General features: G+C 45.3%; 1 protein-coding gene across 5 annotated transcripts in view; it reads left to right on the top strand.

The window, feature by feature from the left end:
• Positions 1-842: 842 nt before the first annotated feature.
• LOC120958182 (myb-like protein Q) overlaps positions 843-16,366 on the top strand; it is a 29,097-nt gene continuing 13,573 nt past the window's right edge. For 3 of the 5 annotated variants that reach the window (XM_040380805.2, XM_049609543.1, XM_040380806.2), the window contains exon 1: positions 843-949. The gene's annotated coding sequence lies outside the window, so the exon portion shown is untranslated. Of the gene's footprint in view, positions 950-3,972; positions 4,273-15,268; positions 15,650-16,366 lie in introns of those variants that run through there. The other 2 variants (XM_049609541.1, XM_049609542.1) reach the window with 2 other exon arrangements.

A 16,366-nucleotide genomic window follows, 5' to 3' on the forward strand; every position in this document is an offset into this window, starting at 1 on the left:
CTGAACTTTTAGTACAAGAAATTGGTTACGTTTTCGGTATCTTGGTTATTTGGGATTGACAACCGAGTTATACGAGTTGGATCGCGGTACCAAAGAAACCTCGCGTCGTGGATTTTTGGTCTAACACTGCTTCTAGACGACCCAAAAAATCTTCAGCGACAATTTTTGGCGATACTTTCTATCTGTCAAACCGTCCTTGTTTTAGCACGAATATATGACTTACTTCGATCGTAATGTCGCGAAACGCGAGCGTTGCCTTTCTGTGAAAAATTCACAAACCCGCGTCAATCACGGTTGCCTTTTGTTTTCAGAGCTCGCAGAAAATTTGTTGCGGTACAAAAGTTGGTCGTCTAGAAGCAGTGTAACACTGCTTCTAGACGACCTAAAATATCTTCCACGACATTTTTTTTTGCGACACTTTCCATCTGTCAAACTGTCTATGTTTTCTCACGAATGTATGGCTTACTTCGATCGTAATGTCGCACAAGCGTTGCGTTTCTGTGCAAAAAATCACAAACCTGCGACCATAACGGTTGCCCTTAATTTTGTTCTAAAACTGAGCCGTTTTTTTAGAACAAAGAGCTCTCAGAAAATTTGTCACGGTATAAAAGTTGGTCGCCTAGAAGCAGTGTTATACAAGGTTACCGAGGCCGAGAAAACCTCGTGTCGTGTATTTTCGGCCTTATGTTTTTAAAGAAAAAAAGAAGGTTGCCCGGGCGCGAGACGTTGGCGCTCTACGTCTATTTGAACGGTTATTCGGCACGACGCTGCACAAAAATGCTCTCTGGGAAATATGTCAGCTCATTTGACAGCTCCGTTTGACAGCGGGAGTCGTCTTGGCAAACGATGTCAAAACTCGTCACTTGGGTATTTTTCCATCTTCCGCGGAGTTCGTTCGATTTTCCTGGCTGAAAATCTTTGCTTTTTACCTTGCATATTTGCGTATCAGGTAATTAAAACTGTGTTCAAACGGTGCACAACGGTGTGCTGCGTGCGAAAACCATCGAGTACGGTGGAGGAAGTGTTTGGAAAGTGTCCAAAAACGCAGTTTAGAATGTGACCCCTTGTATAGAGCACGAAAAAGAAAAAAATCGCTATGGTGGACGGCTCTCGAAGTATTTTTTGCTCTACGTAGCTCGGATTCGTCATCTCCCTCTCACCTATCTCGCTTGCTGCACGCTGCCTGTCCGCTTACGTACAATACAGTACGGCAGAGGTTGTCTCTTTTCGTCAAATGGTGGGCTGGTGCTTACTCTATCATTTGCTGCTGCTGTTGCTGCTGTTGCTGCTGTTGCTGGTAGTGTTTGCTGTCTCTTTTCGCCATTTGCGGACCAACGGTTCGTACACTCTTTGTGAGGGAATGGCGATGACGACGACGGAACCGTCGTTCCGATTGTGTGATCCGCTTTCGCCCTCCTTCACTTGGGACGGTGTTCGCGTCTCCCACCTCCATCGCCGCCCAGCCTCGTGGGTTCGTCCCATCGGTCTACGCGGTTGCAGCAGCAGCAGCAGCAAAGAGCAGGCGGTGGCAATTACGTCCTCGTCTCGGCCGTCTCGGGTGCGAGAGTCAACCGATTGTCCGTAGTGTGTAGCGCAGCCACAGATGATCATGACGATGATGCTGATGATGATGGTTGTGTAGTACACACATAGTCGGAAAGCAGCAAGAGCAACAACGGGTGACCACCCTACGCCACACAGCCAAGCGAAGAGTGGATACCACCGTGCGTGTGTGTGTTACGCTACGGGGAGCGAAGGGTAGCAATTTTGTGTGAATGTTCGTCATCATCATCGTCGCCGTCGTCGTCGTCGTCGTCGTCGTCCGTAGTGTGTGCATTGGTGAATTTTTGTGTAAATAGCACTTGTACCAAAGGAACGTTGTGCGTGTGTGCATTGGTGAAACACATATATTTCTTCTAGTGATTGCTGTATGCTAATGGTCTGTGCCGGAATCCCAACGGTTCGTTATGCTGAAGGAAAGATGAGACGACAATCGGCTATTCCGAATTTCTATCTCAACTCATACTGATGGAGTACACGTACGGTAGAAGGAAATGAAAATCGACAGAAATGGATGCAACAACTTGAAGCATTACCAACCCGACGGCATGCCAGGCAGCTGCTGGTGCACTACTTCGTTTGAAAATTGTGAATCTAAAATGCTCAAATAACCCAGATGTGTGGAAATGTGGAAATCCTGTTCTTCCCAACCTGCAAACGGCATCCTATCAAAAATCAATTTAAAATCCTGCCCAAGCACACAAAGATGCAGTGCGCAGAGAAGGGGAAGCAAAAAATGGCCCACTCTGTGTGAGTGTTAGTATGCGCGCGCGTGTGTGTGTTTGTTTGATTCGGACCCTCGACGGTTAATCAATACACCTCTCCCTTGTATGCACCGTTACATCGACCGAGATACGACCAACACACAACAAAGGACGGTCCCATGCAAAAAGGGTTGCATTCTGGAAAGAATCAGCATCGATCCGATTCCACCTGCCGCAAGGGGGAAGGGGAGGGCGGGGGGGGGGGGGGGTTGGTGTACCAGAGCGAAAAGCGTGTGAGCGCCAATAGGAGCAGAGTGGCGAAGCAAATTGTCTCAATAATGCAAGATTAAATGTCCCTTGCATTTACACAGCGCACAGACACAAACACAAACACACCAACAGCTCTTGGTTAGTTCGTCGTTTTGTGTGATGTGTTTGAACAGATGAAGAATGAATTCGCAAATTTTGGGAATGTTTTCTGAGCAGTATTTCCCTAACATTTCCCAATTCAATTCAACTCGCACACAAACGCACCCCTGCACCAACAATGGACATGAAATGGGGGAAAGGGGTTGTACCATGTACGCGAGTGTATGTGTGTGAGTGGCTATGTGTGCGCAAAATGTAGCAGCGCATAAAACCCTTCCCGTCCCATCACGACACACACTGGGTGGCGGGTGTACGACGGATATTGTGATATCGTGATGTAACCAATACCATCGCGCAAGTGTTGTATAGCTGTGTTTTGTTTTCCCTACAAACGAACGAGACTGCTTCTTGCCAGTGTCTTGCTCTTACGAGTTTCGTCTTCTTTTTCATCCATCTTCTGTACAGTATCCCAACCCCCCCCCCCCCCCCCCCCATCCCCGGGAAGCAGCCTTTCACTTCCCACTTGATGTAGGTTTTATGCTCTGTGTGTACAGTATGTACATTCCTTGTTTGTTCTCTCTATTCTTGTTTGGACGAACGTTGTCGCACACAGACAAACACATAGATGGCCTTTTAAAAGAAATTTGTGAACGCGATAAAAAGAAGAAAACATACAATGCACTAGTGTGTTGTTTAAAAAAACAGAAAACGATTCAAGCATAAGCATAAAGTTAGTAGCAAAAATAATTGAAATAAAAAATGGACAATCTTTGTTCGTTGTTCATGTAGTGGTGGTGGTTCATACGCGTACACAACACAAACACACACACACACACTCTCACATACATTTGAGCATGTGTTAGTGTGTTGTACTTCTATTTCTTCATGGTTGCCCTTTTCTAGGTACTCGAGCGCATGCGAGAGCGAGAGAGAAAATGCAAAAGAGCGACCCGCATTGAACATATGAGCGCGTGCGTACGTGCGTATGTGTGTGTGTAAAGTCGAGTGTACGCGAGTGTGTGAATAGTATGCGTAAAATATTACAAATTGGAATTAGCGTAAGAGTGTAAAAAAGTTTAAGAAAAAAAAGCTTTAAATACCTTACGACTGTTGAATGATGTTTAAATACTCTTAAACATTTTGTCAACTGAGTGCGCTATTGACACTTTAAATTCCGCTTTATTGAGATAGTGTTGAGTAGTTCTGCACTAAACAAAGAATTTGGGGATATTTGTTGTACGGTGTGTGTGCTTCCCCTGGTGCAGGTTGAACCCAGGGAAAACATGGGAAGAGGGAGCTTGGCCTTCTCCCTGTGGACAACATACAACACAACCAGCACACTAGCGCTCAACATGTCAGCAACACCACAGCGCGCGTACCAATTCACGCATACAGACGTGGCAAACGGAGTATCGAGAGCAGAGTGAGCGAGAGGGAGAGAGCGCGAAATAGAGAGGAAAAAAGAAACGAAAACGTAGTACCTGTTTGTACCGTTCTGCTTTTTCCGTGCCGTGTGCCGTGCGCCTTCCAAGCAGCAGCAGTCATGGCTGCTATTCGTCGCGAGCTGCACGGTTGAGATTGTTGTACACCTTCGTTCGTGGCTTTAAATGTCAACTGTGATTGACTGAATTGTTTGAAAGTAAGCATTCCAAGAGCATCAGCGGAAACAATGGTGGCGCTGCATTTGTGAGGGGTCGTACCATTTGCGTGTGGTTTAAACCACCTCCTCACCGCCCCACAAATGGTTGCGAAACAAAATTAAAGAACATTGCGTTCCTGGAAAAAGACCGTCCTCAGCGCGTCAGACGGAACGCACGAAAGGGTTGTGTTGATGATTGTTTGGAGTAGGCGGTGGGTACTTGGAATTGGAAGTTTTTCTTTGCCAACCCACCCCCTCCCTGCAAGATTGTTTTGCGTGCTGAAGAATAATTACAAACGGAACGGTCGCAACGGCGTGCGAAAGTTGCTGTAGCCGTGTGATGACCTTTTTATGTGTTGTTGATTTGTTGTCCCCGAGTGCACCCAGCAGCCTATGGAGGAGACCGTGTGCTAAGGGTACAAGAAGAAATAGTGCGTACATTTGTGGTACCTGCCTCTGTGTTAGTGTATGTGTGTGTGTGTTTGTGTGTGTTGGTTAATATGTTTGCTTGCATTGTTTGTCAGAAAACAGTCACCTTTTTGTGTTGCAGCACGAGAATTGAACGAAATGTAACCCCCCTCCCCTCTCTCCGCTCCCCCACCTCACGGAGTAGGAGTCAGTGTTGTAAAGAAGAGGATGAGAAAGAGGTTGCCTACACAGGTTTTTGTGCGTACGTGGCATCATCAGTGTACAACATCGCAGCCTGCTTGCGGGAACTGCTCACCGGGGAGGAAGGCAGAATGAATCGTTTGAAATTAGCAGAGCTTTAAGTACAAGACATACTTCTTTACATAATTTACGTAAAACCTACGATAACACGATTTTAGCTAATCGTATCACATTATATTACGCTGAAAATACTGCGCCGAAACATAGACACACACACAAACACACGATGGCTGCTTTATCTGTCGTTGCTCTTGAAGTCACCTGGAAGAAGAAACGTCACAAGCAGCTGTTAAAACGTCACTCTAACGAAAAAGGAAAAAAAAACAAATTAATATGTCAACAGAGACCCAATGATAGTCTCGGTTTCGGTTCGGTTTCCATGAGTGTGTGATTAACTGAACCCCCGCCCGATCGCAAACGTTGCAAACAATAGTGAGTGCAAAAACCTCCTCCTACCTGTGACGTACTTTCCCGGTGCCCTTTGCGCGCCTTGGCTCGTCCCAAGGTTAGTGGTTGGGAAAAAGGAACACAAATTGGTCAGCGCACTCAAAGTAGGCGTCTCGTACGGCCAACCCGATGAGTTTTCCTTGCCTAATTAACGGCCCGAGCATCTTTCCTCCAAACCTGGACAAGCAGACAAGCAGAAAAAGTTACCCAAGCTACAAAAGCAACATTTGTTGGCGAAGCTTGCCGAAGGGAAAGTGAAAACACAAAAATTGGAAAATTGGAAGATGACCGTAAAACAGTGTGTGCGTTGTTGTGTGTGTGTGTGTGTGTGTGCTTGGCAGTAAAGCTGGTGTTTTTGTGTGAGTGTGCGTTTTTTGGGCGTGCAATGTGTGTTGTGCTTGTGGGTTTGTTGGTTGTTACTTTACTTTAAATGAACCAACAGCAAGCGACCGGAGCTTTTGCCGTTTCACCTTCGTTCCCTGGGCGTGATAGAAAGTGAAAATGAAATCCGTCTAAATACATTCCTCCCCCCCCCCCCCCCCCTCTCCATCGCATTCAAAACGTCATCGAACTCTTGTCAATGTTGAGCTGGGTTTAAGTTGAAGAAGGGGAGAAACGCACATTACCCGGGAACTACCAAAACCCATCGCCTTTTTGGTGTGCACTGGCAATTGCGGAGTGGAGGAGTGTTGATGAGAAATCGTTTTTTTTTTGCATTTTCCGTGACTAATAATGCAACGTGTCTTGTTTCGCACGTAAGAATAGCTAACAGGGTGCGATGTAAAACCTATCTTTCACCCCGTACAACTGGGAAGAAGAAACCAACATCGACTGTTCCCTTGCAACTACAAAAACAAAATCTTCCAAACCGTGGATGGAAACAAAATTTGGATGTGCAAATGAAATGAAGCGTAAAACTTACGCCACATGGTGTTTGGAAACAAGGATTAGAGCTCTGTAGGCTGTGGTAACCAAAGCCAACCCGAAAGTTGGCTGAATAATAAGCACGATTTCGTAAATGTCACCTTCTAATCCACGTCTACTGCGACGGGAGTGTTAGTGTGTGTTCTTCACACATTCACCAAAAAGAGATATAGCGCAGTGACTCAAGGAATTTACTGCGGAACAGCAGGATACTTGTCGAAATATGGGGAAGTTGTGGAGAAGATCATAAACCAATTGAACAGTGAATCATCCATAGAACGGAGACAATTCAAAATGTTTCTTTAGAGCATTATATTTTCCAGTATTTTTGCTTATCGTATCGAAGAAATGCCTTTTTTCCAAGTCTAAACAATTTTTTAGGCGAATGAATATAAGTTGAATTTGGATTAAATCGAATTGACTTTGCATAGTCTTTACGAAAAGAACTTGGATATTAGCATGAATTGAGCTAATTTTGCCACTGCATGTAACGATTCATTTCACGCAGTATGAAAATAATGTTTTTCTGTAACAATCCATAATTCCATTATGAAGTAAAAACCCGCACAAACCTCACCTACTTTCGGGTTGGTAGAATAAATAAACACTTGCCACAAAGGAAACTGTTGCATAATATTTGCAAACTGTTTCTCATGTACGTGACAAACTCCGCTAAAAGGGCAATCCTGTCCCCGCCACAGCAGGGCGGCATAATGCATACCATTGCGATAGAATTACCAATGAATGGGGGAGAAATGAAGCAAATCTTGGGCGAGAAGTGCCTGCTGTTCCTGTTGGAACGCTTCCATCCACCCCTGGGGTCAGAACACAAAGAAACAACTTTTGTACCAGCTCCAGCAAACGTTCTGCGATCGCTCGGTCTAGCTTTAGCACATAAAATGCATCCTTCTCCATCTCTGACGCTCTCGTGTCAGCATGTGAAAAAACTGGAAATGCGCGAGAGCAGCGTGGATCGATCGAACCGGCAATGTCGAAAAGGCAATGTGGTTTTATGCTCAGCTTTATCCGTCTGGGGCTCCAGCGTACTAGTAGTTGGGGATTTGGATGATGCATGTGTTGTATGCACCTCCGGGAACTGTAAGACCATTCGGAAGATGACTACATCATGGCAAGTGGATGTGTGTGTGTGTAGACGTCAAGCTGAATTTTACCGAGCTTAGGGTTTCTTCGCTCTGTTAGCAGCTCTTACTGCTGCTGCTACCCTCTTCTAACTGTACTTACAGGGTTTTCGAGGATTATATAGACATGTTCAGCGAGTTGTAGATTCGTTCAGGCATATAATAGACTCTTTCAGCGAGATATAGAATTGTTCGGATGTAGGTGTAGACATGTTCGGTTATACTGTAGAGCTGTCACTTTCGTACCCCTTGGACTGCAAGTTGGATCATTTTCATCAGAAGGTAAACAAACGGTTTTCGAAAAAATATGCTTTTTTCAACTAATTTATGTATTAAACAGCTTGGAGAATGATTATTAGCTACTTTTAGGACTTTTAAGAATGAAAAATTGAACCCTGCGGCACAGTGTGTAAACAAAACAAATGACAGCTCTACAGAATCGCTGAACATGTCTACACCTACATCCGAACAATTCTATATCTCGCTGAAAGAGTCTATTATATGCCTGAACGAATCTACAACTCGCTGAACATGTCTATATAATGCTCGAAAACCCTGTATGTCTTCCAAGCTTTTGTAGCTTTGCTCATTGGCCATCATTAAATAATGTTTGTGGGTTTTAGACGCCCCGAGACCTTCTTCTCTTTATTGCATCCTAACTTTGAATTTTCTTTTTAGCGTTCAAATGTGCTGAGACGAACAAACGTTCAATAGGAGTGGAGATTCAACTTGTTATTTTCCAAGAAGAAGGAACTTCCCAGAAGCAGGGTGATTATTTCCCATTTGGTTGATGTTGAATGTGTATTACGCATTGACCGGGTCACAGATTATTGATAAAGCTCGATTTCTCAAACATTTCGTACAAATCATCAAAAATCAAACGCTGATAAGCACACTATCAACAGCCTTGACATTTGCGATACATGGATGAAATCGCTTGAATTTGCAGTCGCGCGCGATAGCCAGCTGGCTCTATATCGTGTCATTCGGCTCACTAAATTACAACTGGTTTTGCAGATTCTGGAAATTCCAGATATTGTGCCGTGCGTTGTAAACACATTAGCGTGAGTTGTTAGCTTTTTTTTCTTCTCCCTTTCGTTCATCTAACATCCGCCGTTTTCGATGGTCCATCATCGAATGGAAAATTACCGCGCCGGACCTGTCAAGTTGATAACGCGAGCGCAACAATCTATACTGAGGTGCGAAATGTTTGTTTTAGCTCCCGATGGGGGGATGAGAGAAAGACGGGGAGAAGAAACACTCACACACGAAAAAAACGAGTCACAACTCACACACCCATATGTAGCCAACGTTGGCGTTGGAGTGTAGGCGTGTTTGAATGTGCATTTGATGTCGCTTAGCTTGAAAACCTTCACCAACCACAGGGGTATGATGTTGCTTCGGCGGCTAGTCCGGTCGCTATTGGTACGCGCCTGTGACAGAAGCTTAAACGCAATCGATTCCGTAACCCAGCACCGTCGCGCGGTCGCGTCTGATTGACGTTTAGTTTGAATGGCGCAAATTCGTCGAGACCACTATTAGCGTGGGTTAGTCACGTACCACAAAAAAAAAAAAAAAAAACAGTCACGCACACGCAATAACAATGATTATTCACTGCATCGTTGTATGCATGCGTATGTCTGTGCGGTCTAGACAAGAGAGAAACACCCAGTCCACTCCACTTTAGTTGGCAATTCCTCAAAGTTGGATACCATTTGATGCGGTCAGAATCGAAACATCTCTTCCACTTCCAAGTGGCGACCGAGTTGCATTCATTTGCTCGAATGCAATTGTGCCGCCAGAGGCATTCCCTTTCAACCCGTTCCTCTTTTCCATCCCATTTTTTGGAATGATCGGGAAGCACAAGATTGATGGCGAGACACAGTATCCGTAGACACACATCATCACACATATCGTCAACGGCCCCTTTGTGTGTGTGTGTGTGTTAATATTCAGTGTGCGCTCCAACGCGCGGTCTGTGGCCGTGCGTGTTTGTGTGTGCTCTGTCCGATGCGTCTGCATTGCGCGCGGCGCACGTTAGCGCACATACAAATTCCGCGTTACTTAATTTTGAGACGCAATTTTTGCGCAATCGCGCGCACCCAGACCTCGCTAACAAAATGTACCTACCTACCCCCCCCCCCCCCCCCCCCCCCCCCCCCCTTGCTCACCATTTGTCCTTAGTCGGTGGGAGGAATTATCGCAACCGTAGTCAACTTTACGTCTGCGCTCCCTGACCTCTTAGAAGGCGGCTGTAGAGCTGCTTACTTTGTTCGAGTGTGGTTCGTTATGGTTTTTACTGTTCCGATAAGGCTTATCGGATCGCAGAGAAGGATGAGGGAGCGTATATTTGATGGACGACAGTATAACGACAGCTGGGATTTTGGAAAACATCACAAGAACAGATGTAACATGGGATGCAATTGTTTGTTTCGTTGCACTTATGGACTGATCATGTTTTACACTCGTTGGAACAGAATTGAACGTCGACCGATCGATCTTGATCGAGCCCCTCATTACTTTAACGTTTTATTTCCCTTTGAATCCGGCCCGCGAAGAACTTTGTCAGTTATTTGAATGAAATTGAAGTAGATTGTAGAATACGAGACAGTAAAAATGGGTCTATTAAGTTTTATCCACCAAGAAAGAAGATGTCAACATTTTGTCTTAATAGTTCGATTAACGAAGTGAGCAGTAAATTACTGCTGGCTGTTTATGGGAAGGTATCCTCGAAGATGGCATGTAGCATGTGTTTCAGTTCTTGTTTGCTGGCGGCTCCTCAAAGTCGGACTCATATTTTCCCATATTTTCACCCATTTTTAGACTTTGAGGCTTGATTCTGGAAAATTCGGAAACTTTGTATACCACTCGGAATATCACTTTCTTCACTTAATTGATGAGGGTATTCTTTAGCTAGGCTTCTGAAAAAATCATGCCGATTTCTTTAAATATCTTGAAAATCCAAGCACTACCCAATACCCCTCAATTGCGGCCAGCGAAATTATTTTGAACTTATAATCCGGCCCGCGACCCAAAACGAATTCGACATCAATGATTTAGATGATCATAATGTTCGCTTGATCGATCATCTTCGAATTGTAAACAACATTCACCGGAATGGCGCGTCACGCTGTTCAGTAGTGCGTCTTGTGCCCCTTTTGCCGGATCCGGAAGCTGGTACATCTTATCGATGTGTTTTCTGGTATGCTGTATGACATTCCAAACAAAACCGGATGTTTGCTATTTTACGGTGAATGGTTGTGTGTTGTTTTTAATTTATATTTGTAGGAAGATCGCTATGTCTGAAATACATGTATTAATGCAATACATTTTAGGGTGGAGGATCGTGAAGAACTTTCGATTTTTCGTTCCACCCTACCGAACACGTCGACCGACCGCCTAGACATGTGTGTTGTGTGTTTTTTCTCCTATAATCTCTCTCTCTCTCTTTCTCTCTCCTCTCTGTATGATTATGAATTTTGGTTCGAGCTCTCTCCGCGATCGAGGTTTAAGGTCGGTACAAATCTTCCCTCAAAAACAGCTGCGAGTTGCCTCTCTAAAGACGCACTTTTTTGTGGTCGAAACTCTCCCTTTACCATCATAAGTCGCGCCTGGGTTTTTAATGTATAAACATTGGCTCGCCAAGCTGCGTGCTGGTAGTAGTAGTAGTAGTAGTAGTAGTAGCAGTGTGTAACCAAAAATAGTACACCGTTGTTGGGGCCAGCAGTGGCGTCGGTGCTTTAGGAGGATTTTGTGGAGGGCTTTTTCGGTGTGTTTCGGTTCGTACTTTTGTGTTTTTTTTGTTTCGACAGGGAGAGTCACTCAACCAAAATACGCACGAGCCAGGGCAGTGTGGTGAAGGTGAAAATGCGGCAACAACGGCAGCCACACTTTCGACAATCAATTTTGAACTGAAGTTATGAACCAAGTGGAAAGATGAGCCAGTCCTATGGTTGCTTGCTTCAGCTGCAAGGGTGGCAAACACACAACCCGAGTCCGAAACCGGACGCGAACATTCAACAAAGCAAAGGAGAAGTTAGTGGCATACACACACACATACACGCTTTCAGACTGCTATGAATCTGGTAGTGGATGGTTAGTGTGCACCGAAGCATCTGCTGTCGTTTGATCTATGTCGTTTGTAAACATGGAGCAGCGATAAACTTCCAAGGGACCTATACGGTGGCTTTGTGTAGGGAAAGAATGGTCAACATATGTGTACACACAGAGTCTACAAAAACAGTTCAGTCGAAATGCTGTATGGAAGCATGATGTGTGCAATGATCGCCATAAAATTACAAAGTTTGATAACGGTTCAACTAACGAATGCATATACATTACTTACATACCTTGTTATCTTTTAGGGTTAAAACGGAGAATAACCTTCATAAAACTATTCCGGTGCAAAACATAAATGGGAGGACAACTTACTGAAGACAACATTATTTCCTCCTTTCGTTCTGCAGCGTTCTTTTTTTTTGCTATGAAATGCAACAGGGTCAGATCTAAAACTTTGCTGCGTTGGACGGTTAGCACTATTACCGCCTGGACCACGCCATTCACTTTTGCGCCTACCCGTTCTATTGCGCGACGCATGTGTGCAATAGAGACGCTCGTGCAGAACGAATGGCGTATTTTTTTGTTGTTGCGCATCGAATCAAAGTGGCGCTGCGCAAAATTTACTTTCTTTGCGTGAAGTGATTTCAATTTACTGTTGAAAATGGACAAATATAGTGTCAAAATGGGGGAAAAAACTCACAAATTTTGGGCGACCAGAAATGCTAATTTTTATTTTATGCAAAATTGGATGTGTGTGAGATCAATCGATTCGAGTAACATCAACCTGAGGTTAGTTTAATATGAATGTTTGCTGTCCTTTGCCCAGAAAAGTATTTAAAGGTTTTGATAAATGTGTATTATATCATTTTTTTGTTGCTTTTGCCGTATCCCATTCACCTTTTGAGCGCCCGAGCGAACGCTTCAAAACTCATATAAGGGTATTTTGGTAGAAATTAGCTGTGGAACGCGCGCGCGTTTTCTGGTGTTTGGTTTCGCTCGACACTCAGTTGGTGGAATGTGTTTTTTTTTTCAATGTCATGTCGCGTGGGGTTGTGGGCAGGTTTTCGGTTCGGGTGCTTCGAGCACCATTACGTGCAACGTTGAGTCGTTTCTTGATTGCGACAGAGAACCGCAGAAACCACCCCCTTCCTACCTACCTAACCGGTGGCAAATGTTGATGGTGGTGGGACAGATGAATGGATGGTGGTAAACAAAGTTTTATCCTTGAACGACACCGTCGAGCGGTTGGCAAAATGAGTTGGATCGTTCGTTTATTGATTATAAGTCAATCGTGTGGCTTTGTTTGCTTGGGGGTTGCCAAACTGAAAATCGTGCGAAGAGGAGAAAACGCTCTGCGTTGGGTAAGGTAAAGGATTGTGTGAATATCGGAATAGGATCGGAAGAGGAAACCAGAAACATCTACGCATAAAAAAGATCGCTAACTATATCGTGCGTTTGTCCGTAACCATTTATGTGTGCGTTGCTCGATGAGATTTGATAAAGATAAGATGTCGTCTGGTATCTAGATTTTTGGAACATGCAGCTCCAAAGATAAGGTGCACACTGTAGCGAAAAGTTATGAAACATTCCGCCTGCCTGTCAGAGTGCTCGTACGAATGTTTCATCTCTCTCGTTGTCAAATCTCTCACATCCCAACAAACGTTAGCAATGTTCCAGAACAAACACACACACTCGCATAGCACACAGTGTCTGTCGAGGGACAGACAGGATGGCAACAGACAGTGCAATTATTACATTATGCACCGGATGAGGGACAGAGAGCGCAAGAACGGAGGCAAATCCATTGCGCATCCTGTAAAGAGTTGTATACACATACACACAAGCGAAAGGAAGGTGCACGTTACGGCATTGGATGGGGTTTTCGGTTGTAAAAGTTGCAATAGAGTGTGTCTCGTTGTTTGGGTGCATTCTCAGCGGGATCTGTATATTAGTGTGGCCGCCAAGCGAGAGAGAGAGCAAGAGAGTGCCACCCAACGCAGAGTAGTGATGGCCAGTGGTTGCTCGATTTGTTCGATTTGCGAGCGTATTTTGTTGTTGTTTTTCCGTGTGTCCATATCTGCTCGGGGGGTTGTTGTGTGTGGCGAGAGTGCGCTTCGCCAAACGGCTGCCGTGTCGTAAGCACTGACGTGGACGACGTTGACGACGGTTCGAACGCGGTGTGCTGCAGTTCATTTGTTTTTGTCTTGCCCGTTCTCTGCACTCTGTAGTGTATGTAGGTTAGGTTGCATGTGGGTTGCCATAGCAAAACCAGCAGGACACTGCACTGGCCAGTGACAACACAGCTACTGGGATTGGAAGCGAAAAGAAGAATAATGGCTGGGAAGGAACGATGGCATGCAAAACGATGGTACCCGCTGCTGCTGGCACACAATGCAGTTTTGTAATTTCATTCTGCCATTGCACAACTCGGGCCCAGTGCGCTCTGTGCGTGAGGGTGAGTGCGGTAACGAAAAAGAGAGCAGCAGAAGAGACACTTACCGTGACAGAAGAGTTGTTGTCGGTGTTGGGGGAGGGACACCTGGAGGTAATTCACTCGCGGACTGAGGTGAGGGAAACAGTTTTAAATTGTTCGTTTATGTGCATTCTGAACAAACGGCCACGCTTGTCGCTTGCTGTTTGACCATTACATTCAGTGGAGAATACATTGGGGGCGAATTACTGACAGACCGGATATTTGTGACCGTCGGAATGTGTGGTGGTTTTGATGGCAGGAAGCAATTATTAAATCCTGTTGCTGCACTTAATTAAGTTACATTTCCAAGTTACCTAGTTCGTTTGTGTTTGTTAATTTTCGTTGCGTAAGTTTCACCTGGTGCAGGAAATTGGACAATGGCTCGGGATGGTGTTTTTTTGGGTAATTAGTGACGAGCTTACATGACCTTCCGTGGGGCTGCCCTGTCTTTTGGTCTTTAGGTAAATGTAACGTTTCACACACGGTAGGTTGTGGGTGGGGAAAGCCCGTTGGGAGTGTACTATTATATGTTGAATAATTTTTTGTTTTGTGGGTAGTCACCACAGAAGAGAAGTCTTTTAACGCGGACGCAGGAAGTTAGATCAGTACCTCCATAAAAATTACCGAGAAATTCTACCAGACTTTTGTCGTGTGCGGGTAAAAAAGAGGGTAATTTGCAGTAGTAAAATAGGCAAAAAATAAATCAATACCTGTTCCAGTGAAATTGATTTTTTCATTCCCATTTGATTCGCGTTCGAGAATAGTCAATACCACAAAGAGATTTTACATAGCGCAACAACAACAACAACAACAACAACACTCATCCGCACGCATCAACCACACATTGCCGGAAGTGCGCAATTGTCATCTGCGCATCCGAGCAGCGTGTGTAGAGTAGTATTTTGCTACGTTTCCCTTCTTTCCCGCAGTTTACTACTTCACAGTCGCACACAAACAAGTGCGCGCGGTACCGTGTACGCAAACTCGCCCCGTTTCGCCAATCTTTGACAATTTTGCCCCTCATCTCCCCTTCTGTCCTTCTCCTACTGCTGCCCACAATCAAGCAGCTGATTTTGACAGACGCCTGTGCCTCAGTGCTGGTCAAGGAAGGGGTGTGGAGAGGAATTACGGTGGAGCCCCTGTTTTCTTTTCCCGCTTGCCGCTTCTGGTGGCCGTTTCACTTTTGCGTTGCTCCACTTTCTCTCCGTGTGTGGTGTTGTTGTTGTCGATGCATGAGGCAACCTCTATTCCCTTGTTTTTCCTCCCTCATCCATTCCCAGTGGTAGGGGAGGAGTGAATGGGAAGCCGGAGAGAGGTAATCCTTTTTTTCCGATACGGTGCAACCTTGCGCTGCGTGAATGGAGGCAACGAAGGGAAGCAACAAGGTAACAATTAGACAGCACCGGGAGACACGTCTGACAGTTTTGAGCTGTTGCTGGTGCTTTGCACAAGTGAGCAGCAGGCGGTGATGCTGTTGTTAGGGGAAACATAGAGCTGATCAGGCCGAGGGATTTTTTTTAAAGAAGCAAGACGATGGTGGTTTATGGAAATACTGTTCCCGCAGAAGCAGTCTCTTTGCTTTTACGATACGAGCCGTTGAGAAGCGTCGTTTAGAAAATTCGTTACGAAGGTTACTGAAACGAGGCTAAGAAGTAGAGTGTCAATGGTGAGCAGGAGCTTTGCATTATTTTACTTTTCATAAAAGAGAAAGAGCCGGGAGGAGGTGGGAGTTTTGCAGTTTCGAAAGTTCAAGGGCGGCCATCTGACGGCGTACAGACGGTGTCGGATCTCTTCTGGTCTATGGCGGACCGCTTGTTCGCGCGTGTGTTTGTGGTGTTGTGTTGTCGTGATCGCAAACGTGTTGGGGCAAGCTTAAGAATGGATGTTTAACCGTTCGACATGGAGGTCACTCTGCAAACGGTCCGACGGTGGTGGTGGTGGTGGCAAAGAAGCGCTTCCGTGGCAAAGGTCATAAGCGCCTTGTTAAAGTTGGTTCGCTTTTTGCAAAAAAACAAAAACGCGATTCGGACAAGAAAACCGGCTGCTGGCTGATGACTTTTGCCGGCTGAGATCGATATGTTTCGATCGGCTAATGCACCCGCCGTGAAGCAATAACACCCATAGCACCCAGGCAATAAGAGACGGCCTCATCGAGTTGCACGGCCGGTTTGCAATGGTGTCAGTGCGTTGTGATCCACAAGCCCATACACACATACGAGCAAATATTCAAAAAAAAGTAACACGAATCAGAGCTAATGAACAAACCACCACCCTACTCGTGTGGCGGATTTTGCGGTCATGCATGAATCAGCGATGCGCGCGCGGTGTGTGTGGGGGAGGGGGGGGGGGGGGATAGACCGAGGGACAGGCTATGTTGATGTTG

Source organism: Anopheles coluzzii, chromosome 3, assembly GCF_943734685.1.
Source record: "Anopheles coluzzii chromosome 3, AcolN3, whole genome shotgun sequence".
Lineage (NCBI taxonomy): Eukaryota > Metazoa > Arthropoda > Insecta > Diptera > Culicidae > Anopheles > Anopheles coluzzii.